At 39.6% G+C, this 19612-nt stretch overlaps 1 protein-coding gene and 1 long non-coding RNA gene across 7 annotated transcripts in view; one reads left to right on the forward strand and one right to left on the reverse strand.

Annotated features, from left to right (window-relative positions):
- Positions 1 to 19612, forward strand: part of DMD (dystrophin) — a 2254125-nt gene that overhangs the window by 414513 nt on the left and 1820000 nt on the right. The gene's annotated exons all lie outside the window — the stretch shown is intronic.
- Positions 16167 to 17013, reverse strand: LOC120882361. The gene is made up of 3 exons (XR_005725478.1): positions 16928 to 17013; positions 16602 to 16606; positions 16167 to 16223 (listed from the first exon to the last, which is right to left on the reverse strand). It is a non-coding gene; the product is annotated as an uncharacterized LOC120882361 (long non-coding RNA).

Raw genomic sequence — 19612 nt, forward strand, 5'->3', positions numbered from 1 at the left:
TTGTTAGTTTCTGCCTTACACCAACGTGATAGCTGTGAAAAGAGGAGAAGCGAAAAGCAAAGGAGAAAAGGAAAGATATAAGCATCTGAATGCGTGTGTGTGTGTGTGTGTGTGTGTGTGTGTGTGTGTTTGTGTGTAGAAGAATATTAACAACAAATTTTTAAAGTAGAGCAGTTTTACTTCTGTCATGCAAACACTTGCAATCTGTAAAGAAGGATTTAGTTTTTAAATTTTATTTATTTTTATTTGAAGGATGGTTGCTTTGCAATATTTTGTTAGTTTCTGCCTTACACCAATGTGATAGCTGTGAAAAGAAGAGAAGCAAAAAGCAAAGGAGAAAAGGAAGGATATAAGCATCTGAATGCAGAGTTCCAAAGAATAGCAAGAAGAGATAAGAAAGCTTTCTTCAGCGATCAATGCAAAGAAATAGAGGAAAACAACAGATTGGGAAAGACTAGAGATCTCTTCAAGAAAATTAGAGATACAAAGGGAACATTTCATGCACAGATGGGCTCGATAAAGGACAGAAATGGTATGGACCTAACAGAAGCAGAAGATATTAAGAGGTAGCAAGAATACACGGAAGAACTATACAAGAAAGATCTTCACAACTTGGATAATCATGATGGTGTGATCACTCATCTAGAGTCAGACATCCTGGAATGTGAAGTCAAGTGGGCCTTAGAAAGCATCACTATGAACAAAGCTAGTGGAGGTGATGGCATTCCAGTTGAGCTCTTTCAAATCCTGAAAGATGATGCCGTGAAAGTGCTGCACTCAATATGCCAACAAATTTGGAAAACCCAGCAGTGGCCACAGGACTGGAAAAGGTCAGTTTTCATTCCAATCCCAAAGAAAGGCAATGCCAAAGAATGCTCAAACTACCACACAATTGCACTCATCTCACATGCTAGTAAAGTAATGCTCAAAATTCTGCAAGCTAGGCTTCAGCAATACCTGAACCATGAACTTCCTGATGTTCAAGCTGGTTTTAAAAAAGGCAGAGGAACCAGAGATCAAATTGCTAACATCCACTGGATCATGGAAAAAGCAAGAGTGTTCCAGAAAAACATCTATTTCTGCTTGATTGACTATGCCAAAGCCTTTGACTGTGTGAATCACAATGAACTGTGGAAAATTCTGAGAGAGATGGGAATACCAGACCACCTGACCTGCCTCTTAAGAAATCTGTATGCAAGTCAGGAAGCAACAGTGAGAACTGGACATGGAACAACAGACTGGTTCCAAATAGGAAAAGGAGTACATCAAGGCTGTATATTGTCACCCTTCTTATTTAATGTATATGCAGAGTACATCATGAGAAACGCTGGGCTGGAAGAAGCACAAGCTGGAATCAAGATTGCCAGGAGAAATATCAATAACCTCAGATATGCAGATGACACCACCTTTATGGCAGAAAGTGAAGAGGAACTAAAAAGCCTCTTGATGAAAGTGAAAGAGGAGAGTGAAAAAGTTGGCTTAAAGCTCAACATTCAGAAAACGAAGACCATGGCATCTTGTCCTATCACTTCATGCGAAATAGATGGGAAATAGTGGAAACAGTGTCAGACTTTATTTTTGGGGGGCTCCAAAATCACTGCAGATGGTGATTGCAGTCATGAAATTAAAAGATGCTTACTCTTTGGAAGAAAAGTTATGACCAACCTAAATAGCATATTGAAAAGCAGAGACATTACTTTGCCGACTAAGGTCCATTTAGTCAAGGCTATGGTTTTTCCAGTAGTCATGTATGGATGTGGGAGTTGGACTGTGAAGAAGGCTGAGCGCTGAAGAATTGATGCTTTTGAACTGTGGTGTTGGAGAAGACTCTTGAGAGTCCCTTGGACTGCAAGGAGATCCAACCAGTCCATTCTGAAGGAGATCAGCCCTGGGATTTCTTTGGAAGGAATGATGCTAAAGCTGAAACTCCAGTCCTTTGGCCACCTCATGCGAAGAGTTGACTCATTGGAAAAGACTTTGATGCTGGGAGGGATTGGGGGCAGGAGGAGAAGGGGACGACAGAGGATGAGATAGCTAGATGGCATCACTGACTTGATGGACGTGAGTCTGAGTGAACTCTGGGAGATGGCGATGGACAGGGAGGCCTGGCGTGCTGCGATTCATGGGGTCGCAAAGAGTTGGACATGCCTGAGCGATTGAACTACACCAACGTGAACCAGCCATAGGTGTATATATATTCCCTCCCTTTTGAACCTCCTTCCCACCACCTACCTCATAAAGAAAAAAAAGACTACCTGCATTGAAATTTTTATTGTGCTATATTCATTTTAATTTTCTCTAACTACTTTAATGTTTGTTTTCTTAACATTATGAGAGTTTAAAAATTCGCCTCTTGAAATCTTTTGTGTCAAAGAGGCAATGTAAAAACAAAGAAAAACACTGTTCTGTTTAGAGTTACCTTGAGATTTATGATTATCATAAACACATCCAAAATAGAAATTTTTAACTCATTTCACTAGTCTTTAAGGAGTTTTATCAAATAGTCCATTTTTTAGTCTATCTTTGTTCTCAACACTTAATATGTGGCATATGGTGGATTGGAAAGAAGGACTCTTGCTGAAGCTAGAGCTCCAATACTTTGGCCACCTGATGCAATGAGCTGACTCATTGGAAAAGATCCTGATGCTGGGAAAGACTGAGGGCAGGAGGAGAAGGGGACAACAGAAGAGGAGATATTTTCAATGGCATCACCAACTCAATGGACATGTGTTTGAGCAAACTCCAGGAGATAGTGAAGGACAGGGGAGCCTGGTGTGTTACAGTCCATGGAGTCACAGAGTTGGACACGACTTAGTGACTGAATAATAACAACAATATGGTGGATGTTTAAAAATATTTAGTAAATGACTAATGGAAAAGAGTGAAAGCAAAAGGAGAAGTGTGGTGGCAGAGGATGAGATGGTTAGATAGCAACACCAACTTAATGGGCATTAATTTGAGCAAACGCTGGGAGATAATGAAGGACAAACATTCCATGAGGTCACAAAGATTTGGACATAGCGACTGAACAACAACAAGAATATGTAAAACTTAGACTTTGAAGTTAGGAGTAGTATCTTTATAGTGAGTTCACAGAACTAAGTCTTACGATGTATTCTAGGTCACAACATGGTTTTGAAAGGTATTTTCCAATGCAAATCTCTATATTTGTTTAAAATAAAAAACAACCTTTGGAATGTGGAGATATGATGGGGAAGAAAAAATCCTGCCAGGTGAGAGCCAAGACCACAATGGCCAATGCAACCCACTCTTTATGTTGTATATATTGAAGTATTCATCATTTAATAATAAAAGATTCAATACATGTATCTTTCAATGGAAAAGTAGGTATGATTTATGCCCATAAGTCTTAAAATTGTATATAAAGCTTAAACACAGTACCAAAGTACATGCTGCAGGGCAGTGAAATTCCTTTGCTTTTTCTGCATTTTTGATCCTTTTACTCCATTATATTTGTAAGGATTATATAAATACTTGAAGAATTTCTCTTGAACATGGAGAAGTCTCTTCAGCTTGACTACATGATGGCAGATATTTTATAAAAGATACTTGACACATTTTTAAAAGCAAATCCTATTTGTCTAGAGTATTGGAAAGAAACTTTCGGTTATAAACAGTTTATGAGAAGGAAATGTATGGATCTGAAAGAACCAAATATATAGAGGGTAGAAGTACCTATAAGATGTCTAAGTATCAGGAAGGATGTTTATATGATAAATCCCAATGCATGGTGTTTCCCTAAATGATAATTATTATTTAAGATTCTGGTCAAGGAAATCCACTCAAACTTTTCAAGATGATATTTTATGGTTCCTTTCATAATCTTATCATTCTATGTGAAGTTATTTTCTAAGATTTAATTTGCAGCATTTCTCAGTTATTTAAACTCACAAGACTGATAAGTACAAAGACTGCTTACCCTTATGCTGTACCCCATGCCTAATGAAAATAAATGCTCAGCTTATATTTTGCATATTAAGGAACAAAAGTGACTCCTCCTTAGGACAAATCTTGAAACCTAGAGTGATTTGGAAGAACCATATCTTTTGAAATATGGTTTCTTAGCCCTGAGCTAATATCAATTGATGGAATGATACAAGATGTGTTTTCATCAGTACCTATAGTTATGAAATGCCCTTCTCAGTGGTTGTCTAAAAAAGCAAAAAGTGGCAGATATCATTTATTGAAAAGATGATGGTGCCTTTATTGAATTAGATATAACTTTCTATCACATCCATGTTAGGAATGCAAATGCCTAAATTATTTACAAACTACAACTGGAAAAGCATCTCCCTGCTACTATCAAAATTTCAAGCATGTAAAAATTTGTAAGAGATGTATTCCTTTGAACTTTGTCAGATATATCACAGGAAGATCACTCCCTTGCATTTATCATTTTTTCTTGTCTTTTACCTTCCATTCTATGTTAGGAAGTTCTGTTTTCATTTTTTGACATGGATATTGCAATTATTTTTTAATGTCAAATGTCCCTCATTCTAAAGTCACTATTAATCACTTTGTGTTCACTGAACTCATTCTGCTATTCTTCCCATACAGCTAATTAAAAATAATATAAACTTGTCCAAGTCAATAATCTCCTTTCACTGAAATGTCACATTTCAGATTTACTTTAAATCTTATGGTTTTTATAAGTATTCTTAAATCTTAAATATATCAATATTATATGTATATATATATATATATAAATTCTTTCAATATAACCACCATCAGTTCAGTTCAGTCACTCAGTCATGTCTGACTCTTTGCAACTCCATGGACTGCAGCATGCCAGGCCTCCCTGTCCATCACCAACTCCTGGAGTTTACTCAAACTCATGTCCATCAAGTTGGTGATGCCATCCAACCATCTCATCCTTTGTTGTCTCCTTCTCCTCCTGCCTTCAATCTTTCCCAGCATCAGGGTCTTTTCAAATGAGTCAGTTCTTTGCATCAGGCAGCCAAAGTATTGGAGTTTCAGCTTTAGCATCATTCCTTCCAAATAAATCCCAGGGCTGATCTCCTTCAGAATGGACTGGTTGGATCTCCTTGCAGTCCAAGGGACTCTCAAGCGTCTTCTCCAACACCACAGTTCAAAAGCTCTGATTCTTCTCTGCTCAGCTTTCTTTATAGTCCAACTCTCACATCCATACATGACTACTGGAAAAACCATAGCTTTGACAAGACAGTCCTTTGTTGGCAAAGTAATGTCTCTGCTTTGTAATATGCTATCTAGGTTGGTCAAAACTTTTCTTCCAAGGAGCAAGCATCTTTCAATTTCATGGCTGCAGTCACCATCTGCACTGATTTTGGAGCACCCCCCCCCCCAAAATATAGTCTCTTACACTGTTTCCACTGTTTCCCCATCTTTTTGCCATGAAGTGATGGGACCAGATGCCATGATCTTCATTTTCTGAATATTGAGCTTAAGCCAACTTTTTCACTTTTGTCTTTCACTTTCATCAAGAGGCTCTTTAGTTCTTCTTTGCTTTCTGCCATAAGGGTGGTGTCATCTGCATATCTGAGATTATTGATATTTCTCCTGACAATCTTGATTCCAGCTTGTGCTTCATCCAGCCCAGGGTTTATCATGATGTACTCTGCATATACGTTAAATAAGCAGGGTGACAATATACAGCCTTTCCTTATTTGGAACCAGTCTGTTGTTTCATGTTCAGTTCCAATTGTTGCTTCCTGACCTGCATACAGATTTCTCAAGAGGCAGGTCAGGTGTTCTGGTATTCCCATCTCTTTAAGAATTTTTCAGTTTGTTGTGATCCACACATTCAAAGGCTTTGGCATAGTCAATAAAGCAGAAGTAGATATTTTTTCTGGAAATCTCTTGCATTTTTGATGATCCAAATTGCCTATTGGCAATTTGATCTCTGGTTCCTCTGCCTTTTCTAAATCCAGCTTGAATATCTGGAAATTCATGGTTCACATACTGTTGAAGCCTGGCTTGGAGAATTTTGAGCATTACTTTACTAGCATGTAAGATGAGTGCAATTTTGCGGTAGTTATAACCACCATGGGATATCTGAATTTAGCTTTTAGAAAATATTACAATGCTAAATTGCATCCAAGCCTTGAAGGGATTGGGCATAAAACAAAACCTTGGATAAAACAAATATTATTCTCTTGAATAAACAATGGAAGAGAATTGTTCTTCATGCCCCATGGTTAGTAAACTCATTTAGGAGGTATAACACCAGGAAGTAACAGCACTCTCTGAAATACTTATATGTTAATCACAGAATTACTCAATATACCTTTTTGTACAAAATCAGATATTTCAGTCTAAGTACTAATGTGGGGACAGAATAGGAATCCTCTTTAATTTATGTTCTCACACCTATAAAATTGATAACAACAGTCCATTCTATTCCAAGAGGCAATTCCTTAGGTTGCCTATGTTCATTTATTTTATTTTCTTTTATATAGCCCTGCTCATCCTGACCCAAGGGATGTTTTCCTAAGAGTTCATTTTTAAATATTCTGCTGGAGTCACAATAAGGTTCCACTACATCAAGTCAGATGGTGAGGGAATTCCCTGGTAGTCCATTGGTTAGGACCCTGTGCTTCTACTGCAAGGGGCTCAGGTTGGTCTTTGGTCAGAGAACTAAGATCCCTCATGCCATGTGTCATGGCCAAAAAAAAAAAAAAAAAAAAAAGCAAATGGTGAGAATTTTCTCTTCTCCAGAATTATATTTGAGTAAAATATCATCCACATACAATACTATAAAATTCTGAGCTAGGATATCTTACTTTCTGAGTTAAGTCTTCAGACTTAGGCTTAAACAGAAGTTCCTGTTTGCAGGAACTCTTCTAAAGCTGATTTTCATGTGGAGGTGAACTTGTTCCTGCAAAAATTCAATATGTGCTATTTAATTTTCACACATAATATCAATTTTCACACCTATTCATTTGGTATCAGATGCTTTTATTCTGCAAAACAGGGAAACATAACTTTGGGCTTCCTTCATGACCTCAAATTGATTTTCATGACATCTAGTGCTTGTCACAGCACACACACACACACACACACACACAAACACACACATAAACTGAATCCATTTATTAGCATATGTCACATAAATGTTTTTGTTTTGTTTTGTTTTGCTGGCTAGACAGACACATAATCATTCACTTAACATAGATGTTAGCATGTTTTAATTTTTATTTTCCCTTTTCATGCTTATTAGGAAATTAAATTGATGATCTTTGGAAGATACGATTCCAGAGCATATGTTAGGAAAAAATATGTAGAAAAAAAAGAGAGAAGTGATTGTGCAGGACAGTAATGGTTATCTGAGAATAGCTAGAATGATTTATTTTAAAAAAATCACTTATAGCTACATGGTAAGAATGAGGCATTATTAACAATACCAAGCCTATGAGAATTGAGAGTCAAAATGGACTAGCCATTAAAATGGACAAATAAAAGGGATTATTATTTGGTAAAAGCAATATTCAATAGACCCTGAATAATATGCCAAATGGTTATCACTGTATCACTTGTACAATTGTAATTAAATATGGAGTATATGACTATAAGATGCACATTTCTTAGAGCTGAGAACTGTGAAAAGGTTGGTTGTCCCTGCCAAAAATGTAAGCTTCCTTGTACCAGTTTGAGACATTTATAATTCATTTTCACTGGTTTTCTTCTCAGTGCCCATAAGAATTAGCCAAGATCTGTTCAACTTCTCTGGTATTATTATTTTCCTACTTCATAGTGCCCTAACTTGTTCCTTATATTACTTGAGGTTTTTTTTAAGAGTCTTTATAATCCTGCCACAGTTTTCTTTTTTTTTTTTTAACAACTTCACACATGCTGCCATGTCCCTGAATATAACACTTCTAATTCCCAACCATGTAATATCCTTTACACTTGTCCCCATATCTTTAGGCACATGCTCTTCTTGGCATGCCTTCCACACTGCCCCCTCCATTTGTTTCGGTCTTTATTTTTAAGTAATTTTTATTGAAGTATAGTTTCTTTACAATGTTGTATTAGCTTCTCTGGCACAACAAAATGAACCAGCTGTTCATATATCCCCCTTCTTTGGATTGTCCTTCCATTTAGGACATTGCAGTGCCTTAACTAGAGTTCCCTGTGCTATACAGCATTGGTCCAATCTTTATAGTCTTTCTTTACAGACTCTGTCAACACTGAATATCTCCTCTTTCCTTTGCTTACACTCTCACAATGATTTCTTTTTCTCTACTGGGCCTCCATGAGACACAGTTGCCTACCTAATTTTTTTCCAGTGGCTATAAATCAGTTTTACTGGAACACAACGATGCACTTTCCTTTAGATTTTGAGTGAGGCTTGTGTGTGTATTCCAATGGCTTCTTTTTTGTTATTTTTATTGTGGCAAAATATACATAACATATACCTTACCATTTTAACCATTCTTAAGTGTACAATTCAGGAGAAGGCAATGTCAACCCACTCCAGTACTCTCGCCTGGAAAACCCCATGGTTGGAGGAGCCTGGTAGGCTGAAGTCCATGGGTTCGGTGAGAGTCGGACACGACTGAGCGATTTCATTCTCTGACTTTTCCGTTCATGCATTGGAGAAGGAAGTGGCAACCCACTCCAGTGTTCTTGCCTGGAGAATCCCAGGGATGAGGGAGCCTGGTGGGCTGCCGTCCATGGGGTCACACAGAGTCGGACATGACTGAAGCAACTTAGCAGCAGCAGCAGCAGCAGCAAGTGTACAATTCAGTGGCATTAAGTACATTCACATTCAGTATGCAACCATCACCACTATCCATCTCCAGAACATTTTCATCATCCCAAACTGAACTTCTTACCATTAAAAATCTTCCTAATCCCTTCTCCCTTAGCCCCTGCTAATCTCTATTCCACATCCTTTCTATATAAATTTGACTATTCTAGGTATCTCTTGTAAGTAGAATCATGCTCTATTTTCTTTTTCATTTTATGACTGGCTAATTTCACTTAGCATAATGTTTTCAAGGTTCAAGGTTCATGTTTGTAGCATGTATCAGAATTTCCTTTCCTTTTAACAATGAAGTGTACTCCTTTGTATATGTACACTGTGTCTTGTTTATCCATTCATCTGTCAATAGACATTTGGATCATTTCCACCTTTTGGCTGTTATGAATAATGTGTTGTGAACATTGGTATATAAATATTTGTTCTAATCTTTGATTTCTAGTTCTTTTGTATATATACCCAGAAGTGGTATTTTTGGATTCTGCCTAATTTTAACTAACTTTTACTATGTTAACTGCTGTTACCTGGTAAGCTTTGTGACATTAATGGCTCTATCTTAGTCTTCTTCATCAGACTTGAGCACAGTCCCTGACATAATAGAGATTTGGTTTTAAGTGGGATTTTTATGGGGATAAATAAAAGAAGGAATCATCTCCCTGTTCACACAGAGAATACACCTTCAGTGAGAGTGGGTATGGGCTGCTGTTACTTAAGTGCCTGCTGCTCATTCTGAGTCTCCCCAGAGTGAGCCCTATAGCAAGTCTAAATTACCAGCACTGATTCCTCAAGTATATATATTTTCTTAAAATTGCAGGTTCTTTATTTAAATAATTGAATGTTCAAAAATATATGGTCTGATTCTCACTGCCACTATAATTAAGTCCTAGAAGGCAGGGATATATCTCCCTTTTATGTTCTAAGTACATTCAGTGCCTGACATATTAATTTGTTGAATGAATTAATCAAGAAATCAGTTCATAAATTTATAGCAGCTTTTCCACATGGAGAAGCTTCTCGACTCTACTGCCATATGAGGAATCCTCAAATGAAATGTAGATGATGGTACTTTCTTGTTCAAGAGTTATTAATCTCCCCTGAGAGTGAAATTCTAGGAACTTGTTGTATCTGTTTTGTATAATGAAAATCAAAGTATCATGGCAAGTTGTTATTTGCATGTATAGGAAAAAAATCTATATGAATGTTCAGTAATTTGAAATATTGATATTTACTTCAGCACTGAATTAGGAAAATTTTGCATGGGATACTACTAAAATTCAACTGTCCAAAGAGAAGCATCTACATTGTAGAAATAAGTTGACTTGTGCCAGAGTCTAGCTCCAGCAGCCAGGGAATCAGCCTGAAGGGGTGAGCGGTGTCAGCAGACAATGATGTAGCCTCTGACTTGAGTTACAGGACTACATGTTTATTTCAAGCTTCAGGTTTTCTTTTATACTTTGACAAAAGCATTAGGTCAGAGGTTTGACATTTTTAGTTTCCCCCACCCAGATTTATTGTCCCCAGAAATCATTGTTGCCCTACAAACAGAGTTCCTGCTTCAGTGATTCTCTCAGAATCAGCTTTACCTATCTATTATCTACTTCCTATTATGTGTCCTATACTTAACTTGTGATTGCCTTGTAACTCATGCTACATTCCTCAGTTTATTTCTTATCTTTCTAAATCCTGTTTGCCCATAGCATCTTAAGATTACTATCTCCTAAAAAGGCTTCTCAATGAAGCCAAGCCATGCCTGCAGGGCAACCCAAGACAGGCGGGTCATGGTGGAGAGGTCTGACAGAACCTGGTCCACTGGAGAAGGGAATGGCAAGCCACTTCAGTATTCTTGCCTTGAGAACTCCATGAACAGTATAAAAGGCAATATGATAGGACACCAAAAAGAGGAACTCCCCAGGTCATTAGGTGCCCAATATGCTACTGGAGATCAGAGGAGAAATAACTACAGAAAGAATGAAGGGATGGAGCCAAAGCAAAAACAATACCCAGTTGTGGATGTGACTGGTGATAGAAGCAAGATCCGATGCTGTAAAGAGCAATATTGCATAGGAACCTGGAATGTCAGGTCCATGAATCAAGGCAAATTGGAAGTGGTCAAACAAGAGATGGCAAGTGTGAATGTCGACATTCTAGAAATCAGTGAACTAAAATGGACTGGAATGGGTGAATTTAACTCAGATGACCATTATATCTACTACTGCGGGCAGGAATCCCTCAGAAGAAATGGACTAGCTATCATGGTCAACAAAAGGGTCTGAAATGCAGTACTTGGATGCAATCTCAAAAATGACAGATTGATCTCTGTTCGTTTCCAAGGCAAACCATTCAATATCACAATTATCTAAGTCGATGCCCCAACAAGTAACGCTGAAGAAGCTGAAGTTGAATGGTTTTATGAAGACCTACAAGACCTTTTAGAACTAACACCCAAAAAAGATGTCCTTTTCATTATAGGGGACTGGAATGCAAAAGTAGGAAGTCAAGAAACACCTGGAGTAACAGGCAAATTTGGCCTTGGAATGCGGAATGAAGCTGGGCAAAGACTAATAGAGTTTTGCCAATAAAATGCACTGGTCATAGCAAACACCCTCTTCCAACAAAACAAGACAAGACTCTACACATGGATATCACCAGATCATCAATACCGAAATCAGATTGATTATATTCTTTGCAGCCAAAGATGGAGAAGCTCTATACAGTCAACAAAAACAAGACCAGGAGCTGACTGTGGCTCAGATCATGAACTCCTTATTACCAAATTCAGACTTAAATTGAAGAAAGTAGGGAAAACCGCTAGACCATTCAGGTATGACCTAAATCAAATCCCTTATGATTATACAGTGGAAGTGAGAAATAGATTTAAGGGCCTAGACTGATAGCTAGAGTGCCTGATGAACTATGGAATGAGGTTCATGACATTGTGCAAGAGACAGGGATCAAGACCATCCCCATGGAAAAGAAATGCAAAAAAGCAAAATGGCTGTCTGGGGAGGCCTTACAAATAGCTGTGAAGAGAAGAGAGGTGAAAAGCAAAGGAGAAAAGGAAAGATATAGGCATCTAAATGCAGAGTTCCAAAAAATAGCAAGAAGAGATAAGAAAGCCTTCTTCAGCAATCAATGCAAAGCAATAGAGGAAAACAACAGAATGGGAAAGACTAGAGATCTCTTCAAGAAAATTAGAGATTCCAAGGGAACATTTCATGCAAAGATGGGCTCGATAAAGGACAGAAATGGTATGGACCTAACAGAAACAGAAGATATTAAGAAGAGTTGGTAAGAATACACGGAAGAACTGTACAAAAAAGATCTTCACGACCCAGATAGTCTAGATGATGTGGTCACTAATCTAGAGCCAGACATCTTGGAATGTGAAGTCAAGTGGGCCTTAGAAAGCATCACTACGAACAAAGCTAGTGGAGGTGATGGAATTCCAATTGAGCTGTTTCAAATCCTGAAAGATGATGCTGTGAAAGTGCTGCACTCAATATGCCAGCAAGTTTGGAAAATTCAGCAGTGGCCACAGGACTGGAAAAGGTCAGTTTTCATTCCAATTCCAAAGAAAGGCAATGTCAAAGAATGTTCAAACGACCGCACAATTGCACTCATCTCACATACTAGTAAAGTAATGCTCAAAATTCTCCAAGCCAGGCTTCAGCAATACATGAACCGTGAACTCCCTGATGTTCAAGCTGGTTTTAGAAAAGGCAGAGGAACCAGAGATCAAATTGCCAACATCTGCTGGGTCATGGAAAAAGCAAGAACATTCCAGAAAAACATCTATTTCTGCTTTGTTAACTATGCCAAAGCCTTTGACTGTGTGGATCACAATAAACTGTGGAAAATTCTGAGGGAGATGGGAATACCAGACCACCTGACCTGCCCCTTGAGAAATTTGTATGCAGGTCAGGAAGCAACAGTTAGAACCAGACATGGAACAATATACTGGTTCCAAATAGGAAAAGGAGTACGTCAAGGCTATATATTGTCACCCTGCTTATTTCACTTCTATGCAGAGTACATCATGAGAAACGCTGGGCTGGAAGAAAGGCAAGCTGGAATCAAGACTGCTGGGAGAAATATCAATAACCTCAGATATGCAGATGACACCACCCTTATGGCAGAAAGTGAAGAGGAACTAAAAAGCCTCTTGATGAAAGTGAAAGAAGAGAGCGAAAAAGTTCGCCTAAAGCTCAACATTCAGAAAATGAAGATCACGACATCTGGCCCCTTCACTTCATGGGAAATAGATGGGGAAACAGTAGAAACAGTGTCAGACTTTATTTTGGGGGGCTCCAGAATCACTGCAGATGGTGACTGCAGCCATAAAATTAAAAGACGCTTACTCCTTGGAAGAAAAGTTATGACCAACCTAGATAGCGTATTCAAAAGCAGAGACATTACTTTGCCGACTAAGGTCCGTCCAGTCAAGGCTATGGTTTTTCTAGTAGTCATGCATGGATGTGAGAGTTGGACTGTGAAGAAGGCTGAGCACTGAAGAATTGATGCTTTTGAACTGTGGTGTTGGAAAAGACTCTTGAGAGTCCCTTGGACTGCAAGGAGATCCAACCAGTCCATTCTGAAGGAGATCAGCCTTGGGATTTCTTTGGAAGGAATGATGCTGAAGCTGAAACTCCAGTACTTTGGCCACCTCATGAGAAGAGTTGACTCATTGGAAAAGACTCTGATGCTGGGAGGGATTGGGGGCAGGAGGAGAAGGGGACGACAGAGGATGAGATGGCTGGATGGCATCACTGACTCGATGGACGTGAGTCTGAGTGAACTTCGGGAGATGGTGATGAACAGGGAGGCCTGGCGTGCTGTGATTCATGGGGTTGCAAAGAGTCGGACATGACTGAGTGACTGAACTGAACTGAACTGAAAAAGGCTTCTAGCTATTCTTAATTATTCTTAAACCCTAAGCTCAGCAAACTTCTTTTGCCATAAACATTCCCCTCACAAACAGGTCTCAGATAACAATCCTTCCCATGGCATCAAGCTGTGACCTACGTGCTCATCCTGGAACATTCTTTGTAATGACCCTTGAACAAATGTCAATGGTTACTGTATAGATTATTATCTGTACACAACTGCAGAAGGCATTGTGCTTTCTCATGCTTTTCTCAAGAACAATAAGCACCTTAACATTCTTTCCAGCCAACTCAACCGAAGAAAAGGAAGAACAAGTCAGAATCAAAAGACCTAACTCCTTTATCCCGAGACTGTGCCTGTGGGATGAGGAGAGGTGGTTTGGGCCGTGCCCCCATTTTGTCAGTAATGCCTAACGCAGCTCCTGACATCTCCCCCTTTTTTATTTTTCAGAGTATAAGTATGAAACTCAGTAGATAAAGCAGGAACACTTTGGTTGAGTATTCTTAAAAGACATGGGGCTAATACACAAATCAGAACCAACAGGCATAAGCACATGGCCACATTAATCATTATTGTAAAAAAAAAAGGATCCATGGGAAAGATACCCCTCCAGATTATTCAAAAGGGAATTAGAAAGCCGTTGAGAGGAAAAGTCAGACTCTGCCTGCTTCATACTCTGAATATCCTGATGTAACTTAGAAATATCAATACTAAAATCTGAATGATTCCAGACTCCTAAAATATGATTCCTAATGCATTCCAAGCTGGAATCAAGATTGCCGGGAGAAATATCAATAACCTCAGATATGCAAATGACACCACCCTTATGGCAGAAAGTGAAGAGGAGCTAAAAAACCTCTTGATGAAAGTAAAAGAGGAGATTGAAAAAGTTGGCTTCAAGCTCAACATTCAGAAAACAAAGATCATGGCATCCGGTCCCATCACTCCATGGGAAATAGATGGGGAAACAGTGGAAACAGTGTCAGACTTTATTTTGGGGGGCTCCAAAATCACTGCAGATGGTGACTGCAGTCATGAAATTAAAAGACACTTACACCTTGGAAAAAAATTTATGACCAACCTAGATAGCATATTGAAAAGCAGAGACATTACTTTGCCGACTAAGGTCCGTCTAGTCAAGGCTAGAACTGTATGGATGTGAGAGTTGGACTGTGAAAAAGGCTGAGCGCCAAAGAATTGATGCTTTTGAACTGTGGTGTTGGAGAAGACTCTTGAGAGTCCCTTGGACTGCAAGGAGATCCAACCAGTCTATTCTGAAGGAGATCAGCCCTGGGATTTCTTTGGAAGGAATGATGCTAAAGCTGAAACTCCAATACTTTGGCCACCTCATGCAAAGAGTTGACTCTCTGGAAAAGACTTTGATGCTGGGAGGGATTGGGGGCAGGAGGAGATGACAGAAGATGAAATGGCTGGATGGCATCACTGACTCGATGGACGTGAGTCTGAGTGAACTCCAAGAGTTGGTGATGGACAGGGAGGCCTGGTGTGCTGTGATTCATGGGGTCGCAAAGAGTTGGACTTGACTGAGCGACTGAACTGAACTGAACTAATGCATTCCCAAGAATGTACGGAATCATTCACTTGTAGAGGGGTAATGTACATCCATTTAAATTCAGCATGGCACCTCAAAGAGAACTTAATTTTTATATTTGTAATTTCTTGCCCTATAAGCAGGACTGCTTCTTCTAAAGCATTGACCTTATATTCTATTTTCCTATCTATAATTTCCTGTGTAGTAAGAGCTATGGAGACATTTTTGGACAGCTGATCGACAAACGAGGCAGTATGCACTTCTTTTGACAGGGCAACAGCAGAAACCATAACTGAAGCAATTATGGCAATCAAGGCAGTTATTCCCACAATCAGAGCTGCAATGAATCTCTTAGGTCGAGAAATTAAGCCATTAAATTCATACAAAACTTTCAATGCATAATCATCAAACCATTGTCCCTCTAATTTTACAGGAACCATCAAATATGGTGGCTACTTTACAATCATCACAGCCTTATAATTACTATAATCATTCCCATCAACACAATTTGATATAAAAAAATTCACACATTCGACATTATAAAGTTTCTCCTTCAAAAACTCCCAAATCATTCCGATTTCTGGCCAACAAAAAGGCATAGGGAGAATGTACACAGGCCCTTACAATATATCTTTGTTCATTTAAAGGTCTATGTAAGGTCACAGGTGCCATAGCAGCCAATGCTCTCCATAATTCAGGCTCCATGGGACCTGTTCCATCGAAACTCACTAAAGGAGGAACCCATCCATTAACATGCCACCTAGTAATTGCTAAAGGATAAGGGATGAATGAATCATTCCATATGGTTCTTCAAAAATCAAGTTCAATCAATCATTGATCCGAAAGATAGGGGCACCCCCATTCGGTCAGAAAATGTCTGGTGGCAACAATGGGAATAGATAACTTTATGGTGTACGTGCATTCTTTCCAACAGGGAAAGCCAGAAATTCTGCTTATGCTTTCTCGGGCCTGTAGTCCTTGTTCATCAGAATCCAGAGGGGGGAGTGCACAGCTCAGAAAGTCCTTTAAATATGGGGCTGCCTGTTTTATGGCATCATACAGTTTTTCTTGTGCCCCTGGCATCAGCAGCTGTAAGGACCAAAAGTCTCTCTTGCCATTGCTTCTCGGAGAATCAGTAAGCATGCCTTTCAATGAAGTGCTAACGCATCCATTCAAAACTGGAGCTGATTCTTGTAAGGAGGAAGGTATGGCAAAGCAAATAGGTAGACAAATGGACATGCCTGAAAAATTGAACAGCGTGCTAACCACAGCTTTAGCATTATTAGGATAGATGGAAGCCCCGCCCAAAAGATGAGTATCATTAACAAAAACACGAATGGGCTCACTCATCCAATCAACAGGCTGGAAAGAAGGTGGATTAGGCAAATAGGCCCAATGAACCTTTTCTGTGCTGGAGGGCCTCGGCTGACAAGCCAACACAGCAAGCATAGCCACAAACATTACCATAGGAGTGGCCTCATGTCTCCCCTTTTCTATTAATTCTTCAGCTTGCTGAGTGAGACGTTTCAGCTGGCTCCAAGTTGGCACTGTGCTGGAGGTAGTTGCTTGAGTATGATGATGGTGATGAGGTGGAGCAGAATACGGTTGGATTCGATCAGCATGTCTTTCCTGAAGCACCAGGTGCATGAAGCGATGTACTAGCGGTGAAGCCTCAGGTGAAGGGTCACTCGCCCTTTGGCTTCTACTTGGCTCCCTCAGGTCCTGACTCTATGAGCTTCTGATCTCCCCATCTTCCCTCGGTCCCGGACTCCAGGACTCCGGGGATCTCAGTGATCTCAGGGGTCTTCGTGATTTTGGAGACCTCATGGGACTGGACATGTCGAATCAGTCTGTCAGGAATCCAAACAGGAGAAGTGGAATCCTGTGGAAACACACAAGCATACCCTCTCCTGCAAGTTAATAGTACATCTGGCCCTTTCACTCTCCAGAAAGGAGGTCCTTCCACTTGACCAGGGGCTGAGTCGTAGCCCCTTCAGGAATCCAGTGTCTTATCATTGCAGTCTGCCCCTGTGTGTCCACATTTAAATGATTAATTACAAACAAAGCTTGGTGTAGAACATGGTGTGGAGAGGAATACTTAAATTCTCCCTGCCTTAATTTAGCTATCTGATTTTTTGAAGTCTGGTGCGCTCTTTCTACTATGGCTTGGCCTTGGGGATTATAAGGTATTCCTGTTGAATGCACTATAGAAAATTGTTGACAAAATCTCTTAAAAGCAGCAGAAGTATAAGCTGGGGCATTATCTGTTTTTATCTGTTCAGGGAGTCCTATTTGGGAAAAGCATTGAAACAAGTGCTGAATTACATCTCTTGCTGCTTCACCTGCTCTAGCAGAGGCTGTAATAACATGAGAAAAGGTATCCACGGTAACATGCACAAAGGTTTCCAAAGGCCAGGGTATGAGTTACGTCCATTTGCCAGAGAGCATTAGGCCTAAGGCCTCGGGGATTTACTCCTAATGGTGGAGATGGATTAGATGTTGGGCAATTTGGACATAACTTAACTATTTGTCTAGCTGCCTCCCTAGGGATATGAAATTCATACCTTAAACCCGCTGCATTTTGATGGTGAATTTTGTGAGAATTTTTGGCCTTGTCAATCTTTTCACGTAAGTTTAAAGCAATTACTTTAGTTAATGCATCTGCCAAAGCTTTTCCTTCATGTAAAGGGCTGGGCAAGCCAGAATGGGCTCTAATATGTCCCACAAAATATTTCTTATCTCTATGCTTAATCTCCTTCTGTAAATCAAATAACAAGGAGAAGATGGTAGTCTTATTCTCTGGAATATTAGCAGTCTCAATATGAGGAAACAGCCCTACAATATATCGAGAATCAGTCAAAAGATTGAAGGTACAGTCTCTCAAATGTTGAAAAGCCCAAATAACTGCTCTTAACTCAGCTCTCTGGGCAGATGTCTCTTCAGTTACCCGAATATTGGATTTCCCATTAATAGTTGTGACTGCTTTACATTAGAGGAACCATTGGTGAAAACTAAAATTGCCCCTTCCAAAGGTTGAGTAGAAAATTTCCTTGGAAAAATCACAGAATGTGTTTTCAAAAAATGCAAAAGGGAGCTTGAGGGCAAATGAAACAACATTTGACCCCTGAAATCTATCAGGGCAACTTGCCAATCATCACTATTTTGTAAAAGAAATTCCATTATTAAATGGAATCACTATATTTTCTATTTCCTTTCCAAAAAGTTCCATACTTCTTTTTCTACCTTTTATAATTAATTATGCCACCAAGCTGGGATAAGACAAAACTATTTTTCTTGGGGTCATTGGTAGATGGAGCCATTGCAATGGGCCTTCTTGCCACAAGCACCCTGTAGGTGTATGTTCCATGGCGAGAATAATTAAATCCCATCCTCTGGTAATATTAATCCTAATTAACTGATCATTCAAAGCTTCATCCACTTTAACAAGAGCCAACTCTGCCTCACTAGTCAATATTCTCTTAGAACTGGGATCAGGATCGCCTTTTAAGCAATCAAACAGAGGCTTTAAATCTGCAGTAGTCAGTTTTAAATGTGGGCGTATCCAATTAATATCCCCTAATAATTTCTGGAAATCATTTGAAGTTAGTAAATGATCTCTCCACAGCTGCAAAGGGGCATGACTCACAGTATGGGTATTTAACACCCTCCCTAAATAAGAAAAAGGAGGATTTACTTCTATCTTATCTGGAGCTATCTTCAAACCCCAGTTTTCCAAGGCCTCAATCAATTCAGATAAGATTTGTTACAACAAGGCTCTATCCTTATGGGCAGCCAAAATATCATCCATATAATGTATCAAATATAGATCTTTATACTTTCCTCTAACATTCTGCACAGCTTGATCCACAAATTTCTGACACAAGGTGGGGCTATTTCTCATTCCCTGAGGCAAAACCTTCCATTGAAACCTTCTATCAGTTCAGTTCAGTTCAGTTCAGTCGCTCAGTCGTGTCCGACTCTTTGCGACCCCATGAATCGCAGCACGCCAGGCCTCCCTGTCCATCACCATCTCCCAGAGTTCACTCAGACTCACGTCCATCGAGTCCGTGATGCCATCCAGCCATCTCATCCTGGGTCGTCCCCTTCTCCTCCTGCCCCCAATCTCTCCCAGCATCGAAGTCTTTTCCAATGAGTCAACTCTTCTCATGAGGTGTCCAAAGTACTGGAGCTTCAGCTTTAGCATCATTCCTTCCAAAGAAATACCAGGGTTGATCTCCTTCAGAATGGACTGGTTGGATTTCCTTGCAGTCCAAGGGACTCTCAAGAGTCTTCTCCAGCACCACAGTTCAAAAGCATCAATTCTTCAGTGCTCAGCCTTCTTCACAGTCCAACTCTCACATCCATACGTGACCACTGGAAAAACCATAGCCTTGACTAGATGGACCTTAGTC

Source organism: Oryx dammah, unplaced genomic scaffold, assembly GCF_014754425.2.
Source record: "Oryx dammah isolate SB20612 unplaced genomic scaffold, SCBI_Odam_1.1 HiC_scaffold_23, whole genome shotgun sequence".
Taxonomy (NCBI): Eukaryota; Metazoa; Chordata; class Mammalia; order Artiodactyla; family Bovidae; genus Oryx; species Oryx dammah.